Below are 9,143 nucleotides of genomic sequence, written 5' to 3' on the forward strand. Positions count from 1 at the left end.
AACTTTTGGACAAGTCCACCAGAGGTGAAAGAATGTCCCTTCAGCCTCCTTACATTTCCAACATTTATTATCAGACAGGTGATATATTTTTGCAAGCTTGACTGGGGTCATGTACCACCTATAAATCATTTTCATAATATTTTCCTTCAAGGCATTACATGCCGTGAATTTCATACCGGTGGTCCATAACCTTTCCCAGTCCTCAAACATGATGTTATACCCAATATCCTGAGCCCATTTTATCATGGCTGATTTGACTGTCTCATCCTGAGTGATTTTCTCTTCAACCTGCCCTCCATCCTCTTGCAGAAAACTCTTTGCCTGCCCTGCCCGTATCTCGTTTTTGCTTTTTAATTCCACACACGCACCCTTCGGACTTCGTGGCAATCGGGCGCGTGGGTGCGTTTCCTAAGAGAGTGAGGACCCCCGCCTCCTCCCCACCTGCTCCCTCGCCAGCCAGCCAGCCGCGCGCCCTAGCCGGAGAGCCCCGGCCGTCCCCGTCGCGCAATCGGCTGGATCTCCCTTCAGCAGGCCGTGCTCACAACTCGGCCCAGGGACCCCCCAGCAGCGGATCTCCGGCTCAGCTGAAGAATCCGGCAACAAGCCCCCTCCTCCCCAATCGCTCCGCCGAAATACGCTCCAAAACCCCCCAGATAGGCCGCCGGCCGCCAAGTCTAGTGGCGCCCTGAGCGAGGGTCTCTCCCCAACACCGCCACCTCGAACTGCGTTCTCCCGGCTACCCGAGCGAACCAGCGGCAGGACCCCGGTATGGGCCCCCCCAATATTTTTTATAAGTCGGCGCCCCTGCTCCTGTCGCCCCCAATTTTAAGTTATTGAAACCAAGTATGAAAGTACATTAGGTGGAAACAAAAATAAGTTAAACCATAAGAAACAGTAATCCAAACACATTCTTCTATTCTCTGTCATATGGAGAACCATTAGAGTGGCAGAATTTTTACCATCCTTAATTATATAACTAAGAGTGTAGGGTTACCAATTTTGCCAAATGAACTCCTATTTAGATGGAATCCAGATCTGGAATGGTTGTCTAGTCATGTGTAAAACAACTGCCATGAAGTTCTCTGGCTCCGCTTGATCTCCTCAGGTTTTCAAGCGATGAGTCAATTTCTCTGAAACGACATTAAACAGGGCTTTTGGTAACTGTGTGCCTTTAACATGCAGAAATTAAACGGGTGCAGGTTTTCCTGGCATTGAAGGGGCAGGAATGGAGAAAGAATTTCTGTCTGCCACTGGCACAGATCCTTGACTACGAAACAAAATGCTTTCGACTGTGGTTCGTTTGTGAAGACACTTTTGTGTATGCTGCTAGGTTTTGTTTTTAAGAAAGCAAAAGTAGGTTTGCACCCAGATTAAGGATGGAAGGATCTATCACTTTCTGTCCTCAGTTTCCCATTTTTCCAATCTTAAATCCAGTTATCTACATGTCAGCAGCAATTTGTGGGGGGTTTTGTGTGTGGTTTTTTTAAGTAATGAAAATGCCCCAGCATTCTGGTGCAAAATTCTCCTAATAAACACCTTTTTGGATGCAGTTTTGACAAATGTACACATTTTTGCAAGCGATTTTACCTAATATAATGCATTTGATTGCTTTTTTTCACCAATATATTCAGTTTTATACCTTTTCCCCTGATACATTTCAGATAGATGCAAATTTTGAAGGGCGTTTCAGACTGCATATTGTTTCAGAAAGTCCAAATATGATGGGTTCACCTTCAAATGTGAACTGAATTGAATTCCCCACTCATCCCTAGCAGGATTCCTCCTCTTTACCATTTCTTTCATGGTATTCTCCTTCCCAAGCGCCTCCAAATTGCTCAGGCATATTTGCTTCCCCCCGCATATACTATTGCATCCTAATTCAGACTCAAAAGCATCAAAAACTTTAGAAACCCAGACTGATGATCCGAGCTGTAGTTTGGCACAGATAACACCACCACCCAAGGAATCAACATTCCCCACCCACCCCCAAAGGTATTTGTTTCCTTAAGGCAGGATGTTTCTCCCCTTCCCACTGCGTCTGAAATCCACTTAGAATTCTCATGTGTTGTTGACAATGCATCTATCCAAATTCCAGCTTTCAGCAGTTTCCCAGGCAACCGGCACTTTGGCACAAAGAAGTCTGTAAACAGCATATAAACCAAAACACCTCTTTGCAATTCCCTCCTCCCTCATTCATGTGTGTGTTGGTGTGTATGTATGTGTGAAACTTGTGCAACTCTAAAAACGTAAGTAAGACTGCTGGTGCTGCTCATTTTGCAGTAATTCCTGAACAGGTGTGTGTGACATTTTCTGCACCTGGAGAAATTGAAACTGCCACATGGCACGGACTGTTTCAGCCCCAGAAATGAGAACAAGGATAGCTTTCTTTGGTGTGATCAGACTGTGACTATAGCACAGATGCTCAGGTTTTTGGCAGCATAGAATGTTTCCGATTCTGAGACCTTGATTGCTCTTAACTTCTTCCAAATCACACAGGAGTTAGATTCTTTCGTGTCACTCTGACCAGGCACATCTCAACTGACATGCCTGAGAATCTGTCCATTCAGGGACATCCCTATCCATTTTGCTGTCTGAAACAAAGGACAATTTGGTGCCTCTCCCAACCCACACACAGACCAACCAGAACAGGCAGCTGATCCTCATTTTGGAACTGGTGACAGGACAGCAGGCTAGGACACACACAGTGCACACAGCCCTGTCCTCCAACTCCTCCTCATCACCAGCATATGCTGCCTCACTCTACCTAACGGCAGAGCCGGCCCTGTGTGTTTTGTGCATCATCATTGTGGTAGGCCATTTTTGTTTGGCTGAGGCTGCAATTCTGTAAATTTTGTAGAGATTAATGGGACTTGCTTCTGAGTAAGCATACATGGGCTTGCACTGTACAGTGGTGCCTCGCAAGACGAAATTAATTCGTTCCGCAAGTTTTTTCTTCTTGCGAGTTTTTCGTCTTGCGAAGCACGGTTTCCCATAGGAATGCATTGAAAATCAATCAATGCGTTCCTTTGGAGACCGTCCGGGGACAGAGGGGAAGCGCTGCTCTGTCCCCTCTTTTGAAGTAAGGGGCTGTGGGGAGAAGATAGCTTCTCCCCGCCGCCCCTTGCTTCAAAAGAGGTCTGGGGACAGCGGGGAAGACGCGCTGCACTTCCTGCTGTCCCCGGACCTGGGGCTGTGGGGAGAAGATCGCTTCTCCCCGCCGCCCCTTGCTTCAAAAGTGGTCCGGGGACAGCGGGGAAGACGCGGTGCGCTTCCCACTGTCCCCGGAGCTTGCGGGGCAAGCTTCGTTTTGCGAAGCAAGCCCATAGGGAAATTCGTCTTGCGAGGCAACTCGAAAACGAAAAAAAACCTTTCGTTTTGCGAGTTTTCCGTCTCGCGAGGCGTTTGTCTTGCAGGGCACCATTGTAAGTAACTTCATTTTATATCCCATAGAAGTCATCTATGCGGAACATGTTTTTTAAAGAATAAATCCGGAAAACAAATTAAGACATTTATTTGGGTATGTAAACCTTTAATCACATCTGCTGACTGGTAGTGGCTCTCCAGGATTTCAGATGGTAGTTTTTTTGTTTTGCAGCTCTACATGCAAAGCATAGATGCTCTTCTACTACAAGCCATCCCCAAAGGCTGCCCATAGGGTGGCGGCCAGATGCAAAGCAGTTTTTATGGCTTTTAAGTCCATATACATTTCCGTTCTTCATGTCAAAACATGTCATTTTTCTGGCTTGGTTTCATCACCACATTTTGTACTAAATCTTCCACAGCAAAAATATGGCAGACCAAAGGACTTTGTTTATTAGATGTAGCTTGGCACCTGCAAGATGCCTGCTAATATATTTCATTATGTGGTAGGCCATTTTTGGAACAATATGTGAAATGGCTCTCACACACAGTGGCCTTTGGTGCTGAAGCAGATTGCTGCTGCCACTGATTTCACTGGAGCAACTTCTGTGACTGGTCTCTGAGCATTCAATTTCTGTTAGGGTCACAGGTGCAATGTTGAAGGTATACCACTCCTTTTAATACTGTCTTGGGCACACCATCTAACTAAAATCAGGCACATTTTGTGGCATATATTAAATGAATCAATCATAGTCTTAATTTTGTTCTAATCTGGTAATTCCCAAACTGCATCCAAGTAGAAAACCTTTGACCTTCCCAGGCTGAGAGCAATTCTGGTGCATCTCTGCATCCAATGTGATTGGATCATTTATTCACTCTCGACACAAAAACTGCTTGCCTTGGGAGGAAGATGCCACCGTGCTCCTGTCTGAGTCACTGTTCTGGGCTGGATTCCATCCAATCAAGGGCAATGACTCATACAGAAATGTAGGTGGGTGGGATTACTCTGAGAACAAGCAACACTAGCCATGCCACCAGGGCAGGACTTTGGAGCAGAACTACAGGGTGCCACTCAGGAAAGTAAGTGAAGTAATTCACATTGCCACCGAAAGGGTCTCCCATGAGATGCTGGAACTCCCGGCTCTAAAATTGCATGAGGCACGGAGTCAATTCTTACTCTTTCACGCTAAAAACAAGCCGTATCTGCTATAAGCATGAAACGTGGCTTCATCTGGTGTTCAGAAAAGCAACGCCCTGCAACTTTCAGAAGTCTGAGAAATACTGTTCTAATGTTTCATCCTTTTATTCACACACAAGACTAGAACCTTTGCCTCTGTAAAAACAATGCTTAGTTTATAGTTCACCTGAAGCGGCAGAATCATTATCTTTTTTCCTGGTTGTATATGTGCGGCTTTCTCATATGTCACAGAGTTGTTTGCCTCCCCCCCATAAAAAATATATCGATTGATAATGTTTAACAATGTCAGCCATTTTTATTTGTGAATGACAATAGGGCTCCCACCTGAATGGTTGCAGGAGTTCCGCCTTGTGAGTTTTCACCTACTAACAACATCAAGAGAATGTCATAAGTCTCTTCATTCACAGAAAAGGAAAACGGCTTAATGTGGCATTTGTGCACCTGCAATAAGCCTCTGCTCTCTTATTGTGGTGGTGTTGGTTGTTGTTGTAATGAGATGGCAAATCTCTTGGGAAATCACCCTTGCTCTCACCCACCTGAAAAATGAGTCTCCCGTGCCACCTTGTGGTAGCGTTTGAGAAATGCTGCCTTGGATTGCTTTTATTATAAGCTTGCCAATATTGGTAGTTCTGACTGATTTGTTTTTCCACTGCCTCCTGAAATACTTGTTCAGCAATAGGCCTTATGGCACAAGAGCAGAGTCCAGCTCTTCAGATAATTTACGACTCGGTTCTAGCTGCACTTACTTGATTTGGAGGTGAGCGCTATTGAGACCAGCAGGATTTGCTTCTCAAGTACGTGAGCCTAGGAAAGAGAAAGACATGAATAAAGGGTATTGTGGGAGAAAGACTGTGCAAATTTGGCACTGACTACAGAGTGTGGGAGAGTTTGTCTGTACGGTGAACATAAACAGAACTCTGTCAGACAAGATCAGGGACCCACCTTGCTGTTGTTTATTTGTTTAGTTGTGTCCGACTCTTCGTGATCCCATGGGCCAGAGCCAACACAATTTTCCTGCCTGCCTGCTTCTATATCTTACAGTTCTCCCCCCCCCCCTGCAATAACTATCGATCTGCCTTAACCGAACCTCCGTGAAATCTCCATGCATTAGAACTGGCTGAACTTGCAAGCTAAAGTTTAATGTGAATACTTGGTTCAGCAGGACTTGTCATAGAGAATTTCCCCATATATCACTGCTTAGTAATAAGGAATTCATTCAGAGTGCATGAAACACCATTTCAGATATGTTACACAAGTGCTACTACGTAGCCCAGTTGGTTAGAGCGTGGTGCTGATAGTATCACCAGGTTACAGGTTCGATCCCCATATGGGACACTTGAATATTCCTGTACTGCAGGGGGTTGGACTAGATGATCCTCAGGGTCCCTTCCAACTCTGCAGTTCTATGACTCCAACCCTCCTGGCTACTTTGAATGATATGTCATTTCCATCTCTTTCTCTTCTCGTATGTATCCGTCCAGCATCTTCCTTCTAGTGTACCTTATCCAGGCAGATCACGTACCATGTTCCTCTCACTGCAGCAAGCAGTGTAGCTTTTGGTCATGCTAACATTGCTGAATCCAGCTTGTGATGCTTAAATGCGTTTCCAAACACTAGTTTATCTTGTTTGGTTATCTTTTTTCCAGGCATCCAGGGGGGGAAAAATCAGAACCCTTCAACAATTCCTCTCTCTCATTCTCTTCAAAATCCTGTTACTTTTTTTTTTTTTTTGAACAACCGCCAAGTAAATTGCTAGAAAGGGCCATTTTAGGACCGCTTTATATTTACATTGTGGAGTCCCATTAACTGTGCCTTGCATATGTTAAGACCAACTGAATGCACAGCACAGCTGCTCTTACTATCACAACTGTCTACATCAGACAACTTGAGCTTTAACAGACCCAGGGCCCACTGTTCATCCCGACATGCAACGAGGAAAATACCCAGTATTTTCTGCGTACGTCCATTTTTCTTTTTCACTCAAGGATGGGGCTGGGTCACCAGATACAAAGGCCCCTTGGCCCCTTGACCAGCTGTGTAACAGAGGCAGTTTTCACCAGATGCTGCTTGTCAGATGGGCCCCCAAAATGGTGTACCCTCTGAAATCACCTTAGCTTCAACAGCTAGCTGAGGCACAAAAGAGCTTGTTCGCCTTGTACTGCTCTCTCCCTCCTTCTGTTTAAAAGAGAAGCTCCACTAGGATCCTCGGTTCTCCTTGATCTGATTTGCACATCTACAGTTTTCTATTCCGAGTTTCCCTTCTCCCTTCTGTCTCCCTTTTAACACGGTGGCACTTGGTAGATTCACTGCTTAAGTCAATTGACAAGATTAGCAGTCCTTCAAGAGGCCTGGCAGAGCTGAAATATGTGGCCCTGCCAACCTCTCCATGGCTTTGGACCAGAAGATGTATATGTATAGTCTCAGGGATAAATGCTGAAATTGATGGAGCAGCTGCAGCAGTAAATAACAACAGTAAATAACTGGATATATTGACTGGATAGATTATACCAGGCTTCCTCAACCTTGACCCTCCAGATGTTTTGAGACTACAATTTCCATCATCCCTGAGCACTGGTCCTGCTAGCTAGGGATCTTGGGAGTTGTAGGCCAAAAACATCTGGAGGGCTGAGTTTGAGGAAGCCTGATTTATACTAAATTACCCCAATCCCACTTGGACTCATACGTGTGTGTGTGTGTGTGTGTGTGTGTGTGTGTGAGAGAGAGAGAGAGAGAGAGAGAGAGATTGTAGCTGGGATGAGATATAATTTTTATTCACATTTTTGTACATCACCCTGGAATCTTTTGCTGAAGGGCAGTTAAGAATATAAAAATAAAACAAAATGTGCAAATGGTTGATTCTGATCTAGCTCAATCTAGTGGTTTTCAGCTGTTGAGCATGGATGCTAGACTCAAAAGTCCTTTGCATCGCATAATTTATAAGTGCCACATGCAGAGTTTCAGGCAGGAAACACACCTGAGTCTACCTGGAAATGCCAGGGATTTAGATCAATTTTTTTTTTAGTTATGGACAAAAAAGATACATGATATTAAGCTTTGTATTTCTCTTTATAAATCCTAATATAATTTAAGAAAAGGAAAAAAGAAAAGAAAAGCCATGGACTGAATCCATGTGTAAAGGCTATGCTCTAGCACAGAGCAATAGTCCCTTACACCAATATTTGTAATATTTGGAATGGAATACTGCGTACTATAGCAACCATAGAGAGGTGATGTCTCTGGCACAGAGCCACGAAGCAAGACCTCACTTCTAAGAATGGGGGTGGAATGCATGGCAATTATTAGCCCCAGAACCTCTCATTTTAGAAGCAGAGAATTCAGATCAGACAGGGCCAACAGGAAAAGACCTTTCAAACTCTCAGCTAGAGAGGGGTTTGTGTGTGTATGTTTAAAAAGAATTTTGTTCTGCAATATTATCCATCAGTTGCACAAGTAGCAGTGAATAATAAATGATATGAGGCTGATGAGCAAGAGGGCACAGAAAGGACAGAGTTGAGGAGGGGATAAGAGGAGGAAACGGGCTGTCAGGATCCTGCTACAGTTTGTGCAGTGGATGTTGCAAATCCAGACATCTTATCAGGCCGTGTCATGAGAACCAGACTGTTATTAGGGGTAACACTTCTCTGACGGAACAGTAAATCCCAGCATCAGCATGTTGCGCCACTGAAAGACGCAAACCATTATGAATGATGCAACTGGCAGTAACGAAGGCAGGGGTCCAATGTTACATGCCCACACAAACGCACTTTAAAAGGGGAGGGAGTAGCCATAGCTCAGTGCATGCAAAAGGCACCGAGTTCAGAACTCATCACATCCAACTCAAAGGATGAGGGGTACAGAAATTCAAATACCTTTTCCCCCAAGCTCCTTGAAAACTGCTTCCAGTCATAATCACAATAAAGCCTTGTGCTAGATGGACCAATAGATCCCTGTATTCCTAACAATAATACTTGTACCTTATCTGATTAATTCTTACAATGAGACATAAGGAAAGGCAAGAGTTGAATGCAGGCTTTCCCGGAGGAAAGCTCCTGCAAGCCCCCTTTCCCCAGTTACACAGAGCCATTCATTCCACAGGTAGACCAACAGCTGTGACCTTTGCACCAGTTCTCTATTGGAGGAGTTGGGGGGGGGGCTCTTTGAAAGAAATGCAAAAGATAGATTTAAATAAGTCAGAAGGCCTGAAAGACCAAGTTGCTGGTGCCTGCTCCAGGAGGGCTGTTCAGAGGAATAGGTGTGTTGGCCTAACTACAGTGGTACCTCAGGTTAAGTACTCAATTTGTTCTGGAGGTCCGTACTTAACCTGAAACTGTTCTTAACCTGAAGCACCACTTTAGCTAATGGGGCCTCCTGCTGCCGCTGCGCCACAGGAGCACGATTTCTGTTCTCATCCTGAAGCAAAGTTCTTAACCTGAAGCACTATTTCTGGGTTAGCGGAGTCTGTAACCTGAAGCGTATGTAACCTGAGGTACCACTGTAAACATATTCACTTTGCAAGATTATTATGTCCTCTTATCAGCCAGCCCAATGCAGGAAAAAAAGGACAAACTTCCTGCTTAATAACCCA

This window comes from Podarcis vaucheri (assembly GCF_965113315.1).
Source record: "Podarcis vaucheri genome assembly, chromosome: 3".
Classification (NCBI taxonomy): domain Eukaryota; kingdom Metazoa; phylum Chordata; class Lepidosauria; order Squamata; family Lacertidae; genus Podarcis; species Podarcis vaucheri.